We start from the raw sequence: 16,310 nt of genomic DNA on the forward strand, positions 1-16,310 counted from the left end.
CAAAATTAATGTTTCATATACAGAATTTCAATTAATTATAAATTTTACACAGTATATTTGAATATTTGATAGATGTAATATAATAGGCATTAATTCCCAATGGTCATTTGAGTTACCTTTTAGAGTATATGCATATTTTGGAAAGATTAAACATGTAAAAACTCTATTGCTCAGTTGCCTTTCATGTTTGTCTTATGGATAACTTTAGGCTTGATCAAGCAGATATGCTCACACAAGATAATACTTATCTGTGTTGAGAGAATAGAAGAGGGGTTATGATGTATCCCTGTGTGCTGACATAGAACAGAGCATAGACAATGCCCTTATATCATCTCTGCTTACTGACAGTGAATGTAGGTTTCTTTTATTTTCTTCAGTGGAATCTGTTATCATGGAAGAGGTAACTTTAGTTGAAATGTGGAAATTATTCTTGGAATAAATGGTTTTGTTGGATTGATAATTAATGTCTCTTGGGTTAAAATTTCCAGAAAACTTTCAATTGCCTGAAAACAAACAATAAGATATGGATTCAATAAATGGATGAAAAAATTGCCTTTGATTCATACTGCTTAATAACTTTACTAGAAAAACTTTCGAGAAGAAATAAAAAGGATCAATGTCTGATAGACTTTCAATACCATTTCTTCTTAAATAGAAAGACAACCAGTTGCAGTACCAATTCACCTAATGAATTCCCAACTCACCACAGTGAGCTTTACTTACATAAAAGGCATAGCCAAACCTTATGTGCCTTGTCCCAAAAGGATATTTATGCTTATTTCAACAATACAGGAAACTCAAGAAGATAAATTGAGATTATTAACTGGATGTAAGCAATTCTCTACTGAAACCATAAAACAGTTGCACCATCCTGAGAGTCACTTTTATGTGCCTACATCAAATCATTTATTTCCTCACTTCGGTCAGAATCTCTGGAGAGCTTCAGCATAGATACATAACACATCCTTCCAATTTTCTGTAGCTGACAACAAAGAAACAACCAGGAACACATGCAGAATCAGAGGACAGCAAAAATCTTGTTTCTCACCATCACTGCTCCATGCCTCAGGCATTTCCTACCCTATAATTCTGAGTGAAGGACAACAGTCAACCCATAATTTTGCTTTAGACATCACAAAGTTTATAAGGCATCTAGAAAAAATCATAGCACTTAAGAGTCCAGATCTCCAGTTGCTCCTATATTTGCAAAGAAATTTATATTTCTGGGTCTATGACCTCCATAAAAATCTGAAGAGTTTCTAGAATGAAAGCATGTTATTTTTTGAGAAACTGTTTCACATAAAAGAGGTAATACTTAAACATGATTTACAATCATTACTGCAAAAGGAAGAGTGTGTTTATTTCTATTCTCTTTTACTTATACAAAAATTATTACTAAAAGTATTTTGAAGGTCATAAAAATTATGGCATTAAACTTTAATCTTAAATATATTTTAAAATATTACTGATTAGAGAAGCAAGTCTTGGAGAAATAAAGTCAGTTTTAGTTAACAAATAGTAAAAAATGGGAAGAGTGCAAATTATAATCAAAAGCTGTGATGCCAAATATCGCTCCAATATTCCAAACAACTAAAGGGATGCATGTGTAAAAATAGAAAAAAATTAGCAGTGACAAAATAGTCCAAAATTTTGGACTAGTTCTGTTAGTACCTCTAAATAATAGGAAATATAAGATTAAAAAATCTTTTTACACCTTCCTGACTCTAAAAGTGCAGTGTCTGTGAAGTCTTTAGTTCATGCCACAAAGCTTCTCACCCTCATGTAAGTTCCAGTTTAAGTGAGTGGTAAAATTATTCAGCCATATTTGTGCTGGTTTGCTCTTCCTCTGGAATTTAAATAAAGAGATATTTGATTTAAGGGAAAAAGTAGAGCAAAAATTCATTATATGTGAGAGGAAAGTGAATAAAGAAATACATCTCCAACAACAGAGCTCATGAGATCTAAAATTATGACAACGTGAAGACCATGCCAGATTATTTTGGTTTGTGTTATATGGTGAAAGAACTATACAGGTTAGCAGAGCATTTTCTTAGTGTTAGCAGATTGGCAGGCAGGGCCAATTAATCTTGTCAGTCTCTGACTGCTGTCACAACCTCAACATCATTCAGGAACTCAGGTCTTACCTAAGTTACTTCTGCAACATTGCATTTGGCATTACTGCTTTTGAGTTACACCCCCATGCCCACAAAATCAAAGCCAAAATAGTAATCCTCTATTCCTATTAGAGTGTTAGTGACATAGTATTACTTTATCATGTAGCATGTATTATCATTTAATTATTAATGTAGAATGTCTCTCCAAAGGTAGAGATAAACCTTCCTGCTCCTACAGTACATTATGCTTCCTTCAATTAGAGTACTGAGAGAGTAATATTTAAATCAAATTTTATATATTTGTTCCTACAACTCATGGTTATTTAAATCTCCTCAGCCTAAAATAGAGAATCATTTAAAAAACATTAGGTTGAATGATTAAAATACTCACTCTGACATACATTTCCTCTTTTCTACTACAATTTTTGTGTTATCACATAGCAGGCCACAGTAGTAATGTTTCCATATAGAACAATAACCACCATCAACACCATCACAACAAAATAAGCAAAATATAATTTCATTGGTCCTTGCTAATCTTCCCTCCAAAACTTTTCTCCTCTTTGCAATAAAGTTCCTTACAGAATTATCTTTAATGGGTTTCAAGATCTTCTCTACCAATTCTTTTTAAACTCATTTTAATTCAGGATTTCAAGTTTACTATTCCAAAATGATCCATGTCAAAATCATTAATAACCATCATCTGACTAAATTCAGTAGTCAATACTCGTCCTCATCTTGTTTCTGTCTCTCAATATTGGATTTATATTTCCTTTAATATAGCTACTTGTCATAACTTCTAGGACAAACAGTCTCAACTTTTCTTCTGTTGCACTGATACAATCTTTTCAGTTTCCTTCTGTCATTTGTTCTCTTTTTCGGTGTCTTGATTTTGTAAAGGTTCAAGTTTCTGTTTCCAACTCAACAGTTCTCAAAGAGTTTTCTCTGACTCCTAGGATCCCTGAGAATGTGTCTGGTGGTCTAAAAAGTCAAAAAATATTTTTACAACAATAAGAGAATTTTAAAAGTCTTTCACTATGTAGAAATCTGTACCGATGTTGCAAATGCAAAAGAGTTTAAAACTGCAGGCTTTTTAGCATGAGTGAAGCCAGGATGTCACACTGCATTAGCTGGAGTTTTAGTAGTTCCCACTATGCTAACATAGTAAAAAAAACCTCCAATTTCACTTAAGGATGTCCTTTATGAAGTACTCATAACTATCAATGTGTGAAATCTATACTGTAGTCACATATTTCATTTGTTGTATAAAAGTATACCCAAAACATTTCTGTCTAAAGAACAAGCTAATGTGTTCATTTGAACCAGTAAATTTGTTCTTTGAATATCATAATGACAAAATTCTAAGTGATCCTATGACCTCAAGGAAAGCATCTTGAAGTTGTTCTTAATGATAAAATGAATGATAAAGTTTTCAAATAAAAATCAGAATTTTGAAAACTTGAATTGTCCCCCATAAACTTTACCATTGTCAATCTTAATGATTTTAATATACTCATATAATAAGAAAAATGTGTTTACATTTGGAATTATGACACATAATTCATGGAACCAACATTTTCCAAAGAACCAATACATCATGTTCAAAATTTACCATGAGGAAACAATTTAAAATGCAAAATAAAGCAATGGCTTTTAATGTAATAAATCACTGATATAATTTCAGATTCCACATCAAAATGAATTTTAGCAGGGCTGCTTCCTAATTTTGATTGCAATATAGATTATTAAAATACTCTTCAATGAATAGTAAATGTGAGGTTGAATTTTCTTCATATATGTCAAAAGTTGATCTATCACAATACAATACAGAAGAATATATAGAACCTGTATAAATCTAGCCTCTTTAAGTCAAATCTCATAGATTTGTAAATATGTGAATTAATGCAACAATTCTCATTGAAGAATTTTTTGTTTCAGAAAATATTTTTTAAAACTATTATTAAAATGTAGTAAGGTTTTATTGTGAACTTTAAATTTGTAAATAAGTAATTATATTACTTCTCTCAGTTGTATTTTTTAATATAGGTAAATATTTTTTAAATGCAGGTAAGATTTTTAGGGCCCTAAATTTTATTGGGAATGTAATGTGGTCTGAGATTGAAAAATTTAAGAACTCTTGGATTACCTGAATTTATTTCCCCTGTTCTTTCACCCTGTCTTAGAGATTTAAATAGCCAATAAAATTTAATTGATAACAAGAGTAACAAAAACAGAAACAGGAAGCAAAATCTCTAAATTTGGGATTTTGGAATTAGATTATACATGTCCTCATCATTGATGGAAGATAGGGTATCTATAACCACAAGAAGGGTATTGTGGTGTGTTTGCAAATACTGAAACTGTGTTGAATAGAAATGTGTAACAGGAAGGAGAGAATGCACAGAGGGTTTAATGGCCCAACTATTTGAAAATTATAGAGGTCACAGTAAATGTGAAGCAGTGGTGTTAAATGCATGTTACTGAATGCCAATGAAACACTGGAAAGAAGTTGGAATCTCAGAAATTTAAAAACAATGTAAAAACAAAGCAGCATTACTGACACCTTTCAAAGATATGGTTCAAATAATGGATATACATGTATATAAATGCAAAAATGACACCTGCTGAAATTATTTCAGGAATCAGGGTTTGGGGATTAAAGAAAGCAGTGGAGGAGGTGAATTAAAGTATGATATATTTGATACATTGTAAGAACCTTTGTAAATGCTACAATGTACCTTCACCCAGCACACAAATAAAAAACAAAAAAAGATGTATTTCTATCTTGAATCCAGTGGAAGACAGAAATTAAAACCAGGCACAATATTTATTTGAAGCATAAGAGAAACTCAAACCCTGGATTCTGAACCTGAGAAATTTTCTTATCCTTAAAATAGGGGGATTGCAGGGAGTAGTTGAACTCAGAATTGGATGGGAAAGGTATGTACATGGAAAACTTGAGATATTTCCAACTTTCCAAGCCTGCAGACTTAACCTACATACATTGAATAGACCCACTTGCCTGAAGATTGTTCAGAGACCTCAAGTGATTTGGTCCTTTAAGAAAAGTTATACTTTTCAGGATATTTTCTACGTCTGCCCTTACCCACTGAACAATGATTGCTTAGCTTAATCTGAACAAGAAAATGCTGTATCCAATAAAGGAGGGAAAAGATTAGAGGTCTAATGGATTTTACAATTTATATGCCATGTAGCTCCAGTATTTTGAGGGTGTTGGATCAAAATAACCAATATTTAAACAGAGTAAGGAAAGCATATTCACTTATTATGGATCAAACTTTCAGAAGATTGGTATAGCAAACAATTGAGATATGTCTTTTTTATAAACAAATTGTTGTATAAGGGGTACATTGTGACGTTTACATAAGTGCTTACAATAAATCTTAATTCACTCCCTTGGGATAGCCTTGAGAGAATAAAAAACCTAAACTCATATTACATGAAGTAGAGATAAAAAAATAGATGTTATGGGTCCACTCCAGAAGTAACAAAATCCACCATCTGAATTCTTCTTAGGAGGCCAGGATATCACTCCACTTACCAACCATATAAGAAATTCATTTGAAAGAGAACATCAGCAGTGAGAAGTTAAATAGTTCCTCTTCAATGTAGGGTGAGACCTAGGAATTAAAAATTATATTATGGAGCGTGAATATCTATCAGTATTGTGGATAATAGAATCTTCGAGTAGCAAGATGAGGTGGTATAATTTAGTTGTGTTACAATCAAGATGAATATAATGCGCATCAAAGTTGGAATGATAGAATGATTCATAGAAGTCTATAGAATGGTTAATTGAACAGAGAAAACTGGGGTAAAATAACTGGGCGGCAAAAAAATAGATGAATGTTAGAAAAATATATATATATACATTCATAAATACATTTAGAGAAATATTATCAGATAAATTAAGTAGGAAATAATGAGCCATTACTCATATTACCAAATTGAAGCCATCTAATTGAAAATGTATCCCAATGGGAAAGGTTCTTGGGATATTATGGAAAGTGTATAAAATATTGATTTTCCCAACTCCAAAATGTCCTAGTCATTTGCTCAGATCACCTTAAAATGGGGAAAGAAAAATGCAGAGTTGTATTGAGAACAGTGAGATCCAAGATCCCAATTGTCAATGATGTCAGAGATTCCAAGCAGCAATTAAGGTTACAGTGAGATTAGGAAGTCAGTGCATACCTGATCTGGATCCATTTCTCAGTGACTGTACTAAAATTATGTAACCAACAGTGGCCATTCCTTGAAATGCAAAAAGGTATCCACATACTCTTCAGTAGCACACTTACATCAATTAACCTGCAAGTAAAAACTATTGTGGCATAAAAGGAGAAAGAACTGTTCCTAAAACTGTTACACATAGACAAACTAGTAAGAAAACAAACATTATGGTCTCTATTTATTTCCCTAGTATAATATATGGAAAATGACAATTAAATACTGAAAATGTATCCAATTGGTAGACAGTCCCAATTGTATATTTCTGCCTAATGATATAATCTCTACTATAGAAGTATAATGGTAATTTGCAAATGTGGTAAAATGCTAAAAATCTCATTAATGTATTATTTCTATTCTTAAAAGGATGAATGAGAAGCAGTTTATATTCACATATATTCACATGGAACCATATTTATTCACAGTCATGTTATGTGGCTATGTTAATGGTCATGCCTCTGTCATAATATATCCCACAGATCATTTGGACATCTAGACATTCCATAAAATTCATATTGTCCCACTATATTGATGAAATAATGGAAGTCATATGTGATCACTTCTCTGTAAGAAGTATAGTGGGATTCTTAGCAGGAGTGAGACAAGTTTACATGAACCCAAGGGGCTGCTACATGGGTAAAGTTCAAGGATACAATGATTTGGGGCAAGATAAGATGTCTATTAAAGTCATGTATAAGATATTGCATCATGCTCCTGACATTAAAAACAAAGTACAGTGCTAGGGTAGAACTTATCATGTATAGACAGAAAGGTATACTTCCCATGTTTCAGTATACAGCACTAATGCATTTGTTCTTTCAGTGGTGTCCAGAGAATAAGTCTAGAAAGCCAGTCAAGGTTACAGTTTAAGCAACCTTGCCTTATGCCCCATGTAATAAAAGGAGAATTTTTCAATTAAAGTTTTGTGAGTTAAAAAAAAAAAGATACCACATGGAATCTCTGGAGTCTCTGGTAAGGCTTAGGAAGAAGACTCACAGCACAGATCACTACTGCTCTGTAGCAAAACCATGCCATCTGCACTGGTACACTATTTAATCATCTTTGAATGCACTGCTAGAGTCTGGTACAGACAAAATTCCTCCCTCCCTTTACAGCATTGGATTGGTGAGAGTATTGCCAGATCAATCACTGTTTATGGATGTGGAATTTGAGCTAAGGTTATATGTAGATTTATGGACAATGGTAGGCAGTTTAGTTCCTTAGTTAACGGATTGAAAGAAGCAAGTATATTATGTGCATTGATGGAATTATCACAACAAAATTCCCCCATAATGTATAAGTAATATGAGCTAACAAAAAGCATCGATTGCAGATGAGGCACTAAATAATCTAATACAGTATGGCTCAGGGAGTTGGTGTTAACCAGAACCTGTCACAATGTACTGTGAAACAGAGCTGTAATAGTGACAAGGATAGAGTCTATTTATGGGTCTGAAGACACAGTCTTCCACTCATGAAGGCCGATGTTGCCCCTTAGGCTAGTTCTTATTTAACACATGGGAATGCTGAACTCTTGATTTCTTGAGATGATTCAGCCATTTGGTGCAAGCCAGTTACATCAGATTCCTTTTACCCTTTAACTGTGGGCCAGACAGTGATTTGTCTTGACAAGGTTACTTACGATTAGGTGCACATGAATTTTTCTTTCATGTATGCAAAATCTTGAATAACAACACTAATAAACATTTACAGAATTTTAACCTCTTAGAATCCAGGGGATGTGAAGTACTTTATGGTGCAACAATATGTGAGCTCATAATCCTATGTCCAACATGATAAACCAGTGGGATAAACTCATAATGGTGCTGCCAAGGCCTGAGCATGGAGGTCTCACCCTAAAATGATATGCAATATAGTTCATGGTTCTGTATGCTCTCTAACACAATGATTTTTATATCATGCTATCAGATAACTAGAACTATCAAGACCAGAAAACAATGGGTAGAAGCAGAACAAGTAGCTTTCATCTTTTTGTTCATAGAAGTCCTAAGGGGGGTGGACTCTTTCCGCAGGGAGTCAGAAAACCTATGATCCAAAGCTATAAAGAAACTTTATGAAAGAAAAAAAAAGCTGCTATTGCCTGGTCACTTTGAATTGGTTGTTTCAGTGGATAAGCTATAGTTACAATGGCTAGGTATGGTGGCACACACCTGCAATCCTAGCACTTAGGAGTGGAACTGGGAGGATTGGAAGTCTGAGGCTAGACTGAGCAAGACCCTCTCTTAAAAACAAAACCAACCAAAAAGTAAACAGTTATAACCTAGTTGTAATAGTTGACTCATTCTCCACGAGTACTCCATGGACTGCTGTTACATAATGACAGTGTATTAGTCAAGATTTTCTAGAGAAGCAGAAACAACAACAGGATACTCTGTGTGTGTGTGTGTGTGTGTGTTACAGGTAAGACATTCTGGGAGGAATTGCAGCTGAGTTGAAATGGACTATACTGGCAGAATTCCTGGCAAGGATGCAGGAAAAAGAAACCCTCATACACTGCTGGTGGGAATGTAAGCTAGTACAACCACTTTGGAAAACAACATGGAAGCTTCTTAAAAAACTAAACATAGATTTGCAATATCATCCAGCAGTACAACTCCTGGGGATATACCTGAAGGAATGCAACTCAGGTTATTATAAAGTCACCTGAGCATCTGTGTTTATTGCAGCAGTATTCACAATAGCTAAGCTATGGAAACAGCCAAGGTGCCCCACTACCAACAAATGGTTAAGAAAATGTGATACTTACACACAGTGGAATTTTGTTCAGCCACAAAGAAGAAAGAAATTTTGTCATTCACAAGTAAATGGATAGAACTGAAGAACATCGTCTTATGTGAAGTTAGTCAGACTCAGAAGGCCAAAAATCACATTTTCTCCCTCATTTGTAGATTATAGATCTGAAACTAATTCATTAATATTTTTGGATATGGGTCACACACTAAGGGCAGAACATGCATGGGAAGCATAAGAAAAGGGAAGGAAACCTAAAACTTGAATGTGGTTGATGTACTTGCTGTAGAGGAGTGAATATAGTTATTGTAAACTGGCAGAGGCCACTATGGGAATGGGACGGAGAAGTAGTGAAGAGGTCTGGTAGAAATGAACCAATGTGAGTTGTAACACATGTATGCATGTAAGCGACACTAGGAAACTTTCTGTATAGCTATCTTTATCTTAAACTAGCAAAACGCCATGTTTTTCTTATTATCTCTTATTGCTTCCATCTAACAAAATTGGAGATCAAGAGGGCAGAACAAGTTCTGCCCATAAGCTGGGGGGAGAAAGGGAAAATAATGTATACACATGTAAGTAAATGTAAAAATGATAAAATAAAATAAATAAAATTTTAAAAAGGAATTTACATGGGAGAAGAAGATTAGGAGAATCACAGTTCCATTCCAGTTTGGGCAATATGTTTGCAAGGCCACATCTCAACCAATGTCTGGGTACAGTGGGTCATACGTGTCATCCCAGATATGTGAACTAACTGAGATCAGGAGGATCATAGATCAAGTACAGATCAGGCAAAATGTTTGCAAGATCACGTCCCAATCAATGGGCTAGACCTGGTGGTACTTGCCTGACATTCCACCTATGTAGGAGAAGTATTAACAGGAGGATCAAGCTCCAGGATTCATGGGCAGAAAGTGAAACCTTATCTCAAAAATAACCAAAGCAATGAGGGCTGGAAGAATGGCCAAAGTGATAAAGCTCCTGCATAGCAAGTATGAGGCTCTGAGTTCAACTCCCAATACCACCAAGAAACAATATAAAGAAGGCAAATAATAACTTCAACTTATTGGATGAGGGCTACCTACAAATCTGCTTTTTGAGAAGCCATCAATTTAGATGTAAACCTCATGCAAAAAATTAAAAAATTACCTTCACAGAGATATACAGACTAATATGACACATATCTGGACATTATGGTCCAAATGATTTGACACATAAAATGAACTATCATCAGAAACAAGGAAGAAAATGTTTGGTACTTAGGTGATTTATCTTGTGCATCTTCTTCCTGTGAGATTTTCATATAGATCTTCCCACCAAATGACACAATTAATGATTTTTCAGTTGCCAGTCTTACTAAAGAAACAAAAATACTGTACATGAAAATCTACAAGTAGTCACAAGATTCATTATATGAGCCAATTAAGTTATTAGGATATGTCCTTATTTATTCCATAATCCTTCCCATGAAACTGAGATTAAGAACTCTGTTTTTTTAACCATGTGTCAGTCAGGTTATCTTTTTAACCTGTCAAAAGTTTCCAAAAGAAAAATTATATGGTATGTGTGTTTATTAGCCTTCAGCATCCAAGAGTAGTTTATGGATTCACTGTATTTGATCTGCTATGAATATAGACAGACACTTATTTGATGATAAAATCACATTGTAGAAAAATAAGTATAGGAAGGAGATAAGAATATAATAATAGCAAATGATTGCCTTAAAAATATAAAAATGGCTGGAAATTGTAACACAGTTGTTACTTGAAATATTCAAATATATCAAAGAAAGGTTTGTAGTATAAATTATTTATGTGCTTGTTGTTTCTTGCTACTTCCAAAATTCACTGAATAACAGACATTACAAGATCTTTGTACCTTCAGGCCAAGGATTTGAATTGGCTCTCCAGTATTTCAGCTTGTTCTGGGATCCTGATTTTTTGACAAGTAGCTCATCAAAGAAGCATGATGCTGACCATTTGTAAGCCATTTATCTGGTGTAGTTTAACAACATGTAGAAAAAAACATGACAAGGAGAAAGAAGCCTATCTAAAAGCAATAAAGTGATATCCATTTCCTTCCAATGAACACAGTCATCCCACAAACATGACTCATCATATTGGAATGAAGAAGCCAAAGTCATAATTGAGTGAAAAGACAGTATCATACTAAGCCTGATTTTGTTTTATTATGTTTGTGTTCTCTCCAGGGCAAAGAGGAAATTTCCAGTGTTTACCTCTCAGACCCAGAGATATAATATTTCATAGCCTTTAGCAAAGCTACCTCTTCTATTTATGCTACTGAGATCACTGGCTATAAAAGACATCATAAATATTTCAACTTTTCTGCCACATTTTCCATGATGGAGACTAATTTCATTCCTTAAAATCTTATTCAATTTGTAATAAATAAATTGCTTCACATTTTATTTTACCAAGAAATCAAAACAGTAGAATTTTCCCACTGCCAAGTATTACCACTAACCTTAATAAAGTAATAGAAACTTGAAATATACATGCATATGTATATGTAACACATAACTGACCGATTTAAATGTTGTTTGAAGATAATGTTTCTGTGTTATTTTTAATGTTTAGAAGTTTGGCTAGATATATTAAGTCATGTTCAAATAATTTCTATATGTTGCTGCAGAACTCAGACAAAACAAATGTAACTTTAAATCATACAGATAGAATAAGAACCTATCGTCGATTTCTAAACACATATCAGCAATTTTGAAAATGGACTTAACTACACAATCAACAATTGTTGAGTGCTCATTATATGAAAGACACTATTCTAAATTCTAAACAAAAATAACTGTCTTTATGGGCTTTATCTACTAGTGGGAAGTATCACACAATAAAATAAAATATGCACCCTGTTAAATGGTGATGAGTGCAATGGAAAAACACAATGTAGAGAAATGAGCTAGAGATTCCTAGCAGGGATTGAAACTATGTTACTAGGGATTCTCACTAAATTGGAGACACAGGAGCCAAGAGTAAAAGATGACAAATGATGCAACTACTCCCATATTTCATGATATAAATGGCAGAACAAAAGGAAAAAAAAGTGTGATGACCCAGAAACAAGTATAACATCACTGCCCAAGGGAGAGACAGACAGCAAGGCTCAGTTCACAAGTAGACATCCTCAGGATGAGAAAGATTCAGAGTCTAGGAGCATTTTGGAGTAGGAAGATGTTGTCCTCTGTCCTCGGCCTTTAGAGAATTTAGAGTACATCAGTGCTATGTACATTATTCTACTGTATGGACCACTGAACTGGCAACAGACAGAAGGAGGGTAGGAAACCAGGAAGTCAAGTAGGAGGTTGTAGGAATTATCAAAGCTTAAAATATGACTGCCTTTAGTTATAGTGTTTTGGGCAGATGGAGGTAGTAAGATGTGAGAAAGAGGATGGATTTTCAAAGTAGAGACAAAGGATATTGCTTAAGAATTTGATGTACAGTGTCAAAGAAAGACAGCAATCAAGGGCAATATAAATATTTCTTCTATCAATAAACAGTGTTGCATTCCCACTTTCAACCCTTTAGCATTAGTGGAAAGAAAATATGAATGCAAGCTTTGGTGTGGGTTGGGACCTGGAGAGAGGTAACTTTTATCCATAGTTAAGAGAAAGAAATTAAATCATGTTTTATGATAGAGAGGATTCAGTAAAAATAAATAAATAAATGAATAACCGTAAAAATAAAATAAATCAAAAGGAAAAAGAATGACACCATAGAGAAATGAGCAAATTTCCCCAGAAATAACCCTGAAGAGGAAAATACAGATAGGATATAACATTCAAGTGGGGTTTGAGGTTTCAGGAAGAACAGAGAGAAAGAACAGAAGTGGATGTTTTCACCTCAATTGCTCTTTTTGGTACACTATTCCTGAAATAGGGTAAAGAAATAGTATTTTCTAATTGCTTTACTTTCTTTGAGGTATAATTTACAGACTACAAATTGAACACATTTTAGATATGACTGCTATAGGTTTTCACAAATAATACGTCCATGTAAAGCACACCATAGATTCTCTGTCTCAGTTTGGTCAGTAACCTCCCCACTCTCACCAAATCCCTAAAAACAAATTCCATTCCGTGTTTTTTAAGGACATGATAGCTTTACGGGGTGTAGAATTTCATTTCAGTTGCATTCTAAGAATGTAAGCGTCTACTGTGTCACTGTTTATTTAGCTTAGTGCTTTGAGGTTGATATATTTTATCACTTAGTAATGTTCATTATATGAATAAGTTATACTTTATCATTTTCTGGTAGTGGACATTTGGATTGCCTTCTAGTTTGCTCCAATTATGAATGAATTTGGTAGAAACATGCTTATAGAGCTTTATACTGGCATATGATTTAATTTCTCCTGGATAAAACTCTAAGGAGTATAAAGTCTCAGTTATGAGGTAGTTATATTTTTGACTATATAAGAAACTGTTATATTGCTTTCAAAAACGACCATCTGATTTACACTTTCTCCAGCAATGTGGAATAGTTCTTGCTGCTCCACATCTTCACCAACACTGTCATTGCAAGCTTAACTGCTGTTCCTTGATGTCACTCACCTATTTGACCTATGTGCTTATCTTCCTTGCAATCTCTCTCTCTCTCCCTTACTTTTTTTTCATATTTTAGTCTTCTTTAGTTTTGTGTGTAATATACATCCTACAATGTATTTTATTTACAATTGTATATATATATATATATATATATATATATATATATATATATATATATATATATAGTGAATATTTCCTCTCGCCCATGGCTTGCTTATATATTTTACAGTGGTATCTTTCATTCAATTGATGTATTACTTTTTTACAAAATCTGGCTTTGTTTCCTCTAAAATCACAGAATAATCCTCTCTGACTATTCTGAAAATATGGATAAGAAAATCATTGAAGCTGTTTTTTGTTGGAGGTGTTAGAGTTAGAGCCACCTCCTGGTATCAAATCATGGGCAGAGCAATTTGAATAACCTTCTAATATTTCTAACAGTTTGGAAGACTACAACACTGATTTTCTTGTGAAGGAAAGCTCCAGGGTCAGGTCTGAAAAAACAGAGATCATCACTGTCCCTCTTTATTCACAGCTCCAAAGATCTATTCCCAGGTACCCAGCTATTTCTCTCATTTGACCTCAGAGACTTTGTGAAGCTAATCTTTTCTTTTGATGGATTTTTGAAAGTATCCAGGTTTAAACCCAAGCAGTTTACCCCAGAAAAATGTTCTTAACCTGCTCAACACTCTACATTCTTCTGTGCATCTCTACTATTTAATACGTGGCACTTCTCATTATCGTCATTGTTTTCAACATTAATGCCTCTATTCATTTCTTATGTATTGCATTATAAAGTTGAATTTTTAAATTTGTTCTTAAATATTATTGACATTCCATTTACATACTTTCTAATTTTCATTGTTGTTAAAAACCACTTTTCTCTATCTTCAATTCAATAAATTTGAGTGATACTTCATTGTAATTTAAAATATACTCCAGAAAGGTACATATGTTCAACAAATAAAGGGTCCAGAATAATAAAAAAAGGTATATAATTTATTACTACATGTTAATATAGATGAAAATTAGAAGGAACTAAGTTATTATTAGTGGATGTATTTGTGAATTTTAGCTGTATGTGAAATTACATTCATATAAATTTTCCTACAGAATGCTGTATGATAGATTTATTTTTTCTAAATTGTCACTTTATAGTTGTGTTATTGCAAAGAATCACACACCTACCTTCACATAGACACACAATTTTGCACAGCATTTTGTCTTTTGTAGATGCTTTTCAGATTCCATAATTCACTGAGATAATTCAAACTAAGTTTTAGATAATTCAAAATAGAATCATTTAGTTAGAAAATATTACAAGTAACATGTTAAATTATTTCAAAGCTACATTCACTAGGAAAGCCAAAAGATGGAAAGTGAAAAAATCATCCTTGTAAATGAAGGAAGTATAGAATGCACTGCATTTGCTCTTATCTAAAAAGCTACCAGACTCCAAGATGTCATGCAAAGAGCTTGGAATTTATCACTGCCATCTTTATGCCATGAATAAGGAAACTCAAATTTTAAGCAAGTTTTCAATTGAGCCATGCATATCCCCATCCCTTTTTATATAGAAAGTCTTGAGATTTTGCCCAGTAGGTCATTGTCTGCTGTTTTTCTACCCATCCCTCCCAGCAGCTGAGACTACAGGTACATACCACCAAGCCCAGCTTGTTTGTCTTGCTGATATCTGGCTAATTTTTGTTCAGATGGGCTTTGAACCATGATCCTCCTGATTTCTGCCTCCTGAGTAGCTGAGATTACAGATATGGTGGTACCTACTCAGTAGAATTTCCATTCTTTACAGTTCACTAATAGATTTACTTGAGACTGGATGTTGAATTTCATCACTTTTCTGCATCTACTGAGATTATCACATATATTTTTCTCTTTTAGTGGTTAATGTGAGGAACTGCATATATGAAGTTTGCAAAGTTAAAACAAATTGTTATAATGTTAAATTTGGTCAGCACGATGTATATATGATATGTACATATATAAGAATATATATGGACTTCTTTTCTTGTTGAAAAAATAAATTCTTTTTAAAAATTCTGTGTTCATGAGGAGGATCACTATGTAGTTTTTATTTCTTATTTTCTCATTATGACGTATGTTAATTTTGTTAAGTCATCTCAGGAAATCTAGCACATGTTCAAAATGGAAAAGACATTTTAATGATTTTCAGCTATTGATCCAATGATTGTATATGCTCACAAATGAAATTATCTTTGCTAGTGTTTTATTTACAAAAGTCTTTGGTTAATGACTTAAATCATTCAGAACTTTATAGTATTCATGTGTTTTATTTCTTCTTGTGTCATCTATGAAAAGGTTCATTGGTCTTTGAAAATTTATCTTACATATTTATATACATGAGAATGTATGCATATGTTTCATATTATTCATTTGGTATACACTTTTCACATTATTGGGATTACAGTTTTTATGCTATCCACTTTTATTGTATAATTGAAGTAGAACTTAACACAAATTTAATCATACAATTCAACTTTAATAATTTCAGTGATGTATAAAAACTTGTACCTCCACATACATGAAATTATATATTTTTGCATCATTACAAGTTCATCTTACCTATTTCAAGTCAA

This window comes from Castor canadensis, chromosome 9 (genome assembly GCF_047511655.1).
Source record: "Castor canadensis chromosome 9, mCasCan1.hap1v2, whole genome shotgun sequence".
NCBI classification, from domain to species: Eukaryota; Metazoa; Chordata; class Mammalia; order Rodentia; family Castoridae; genus Castor; species Castor canadensis.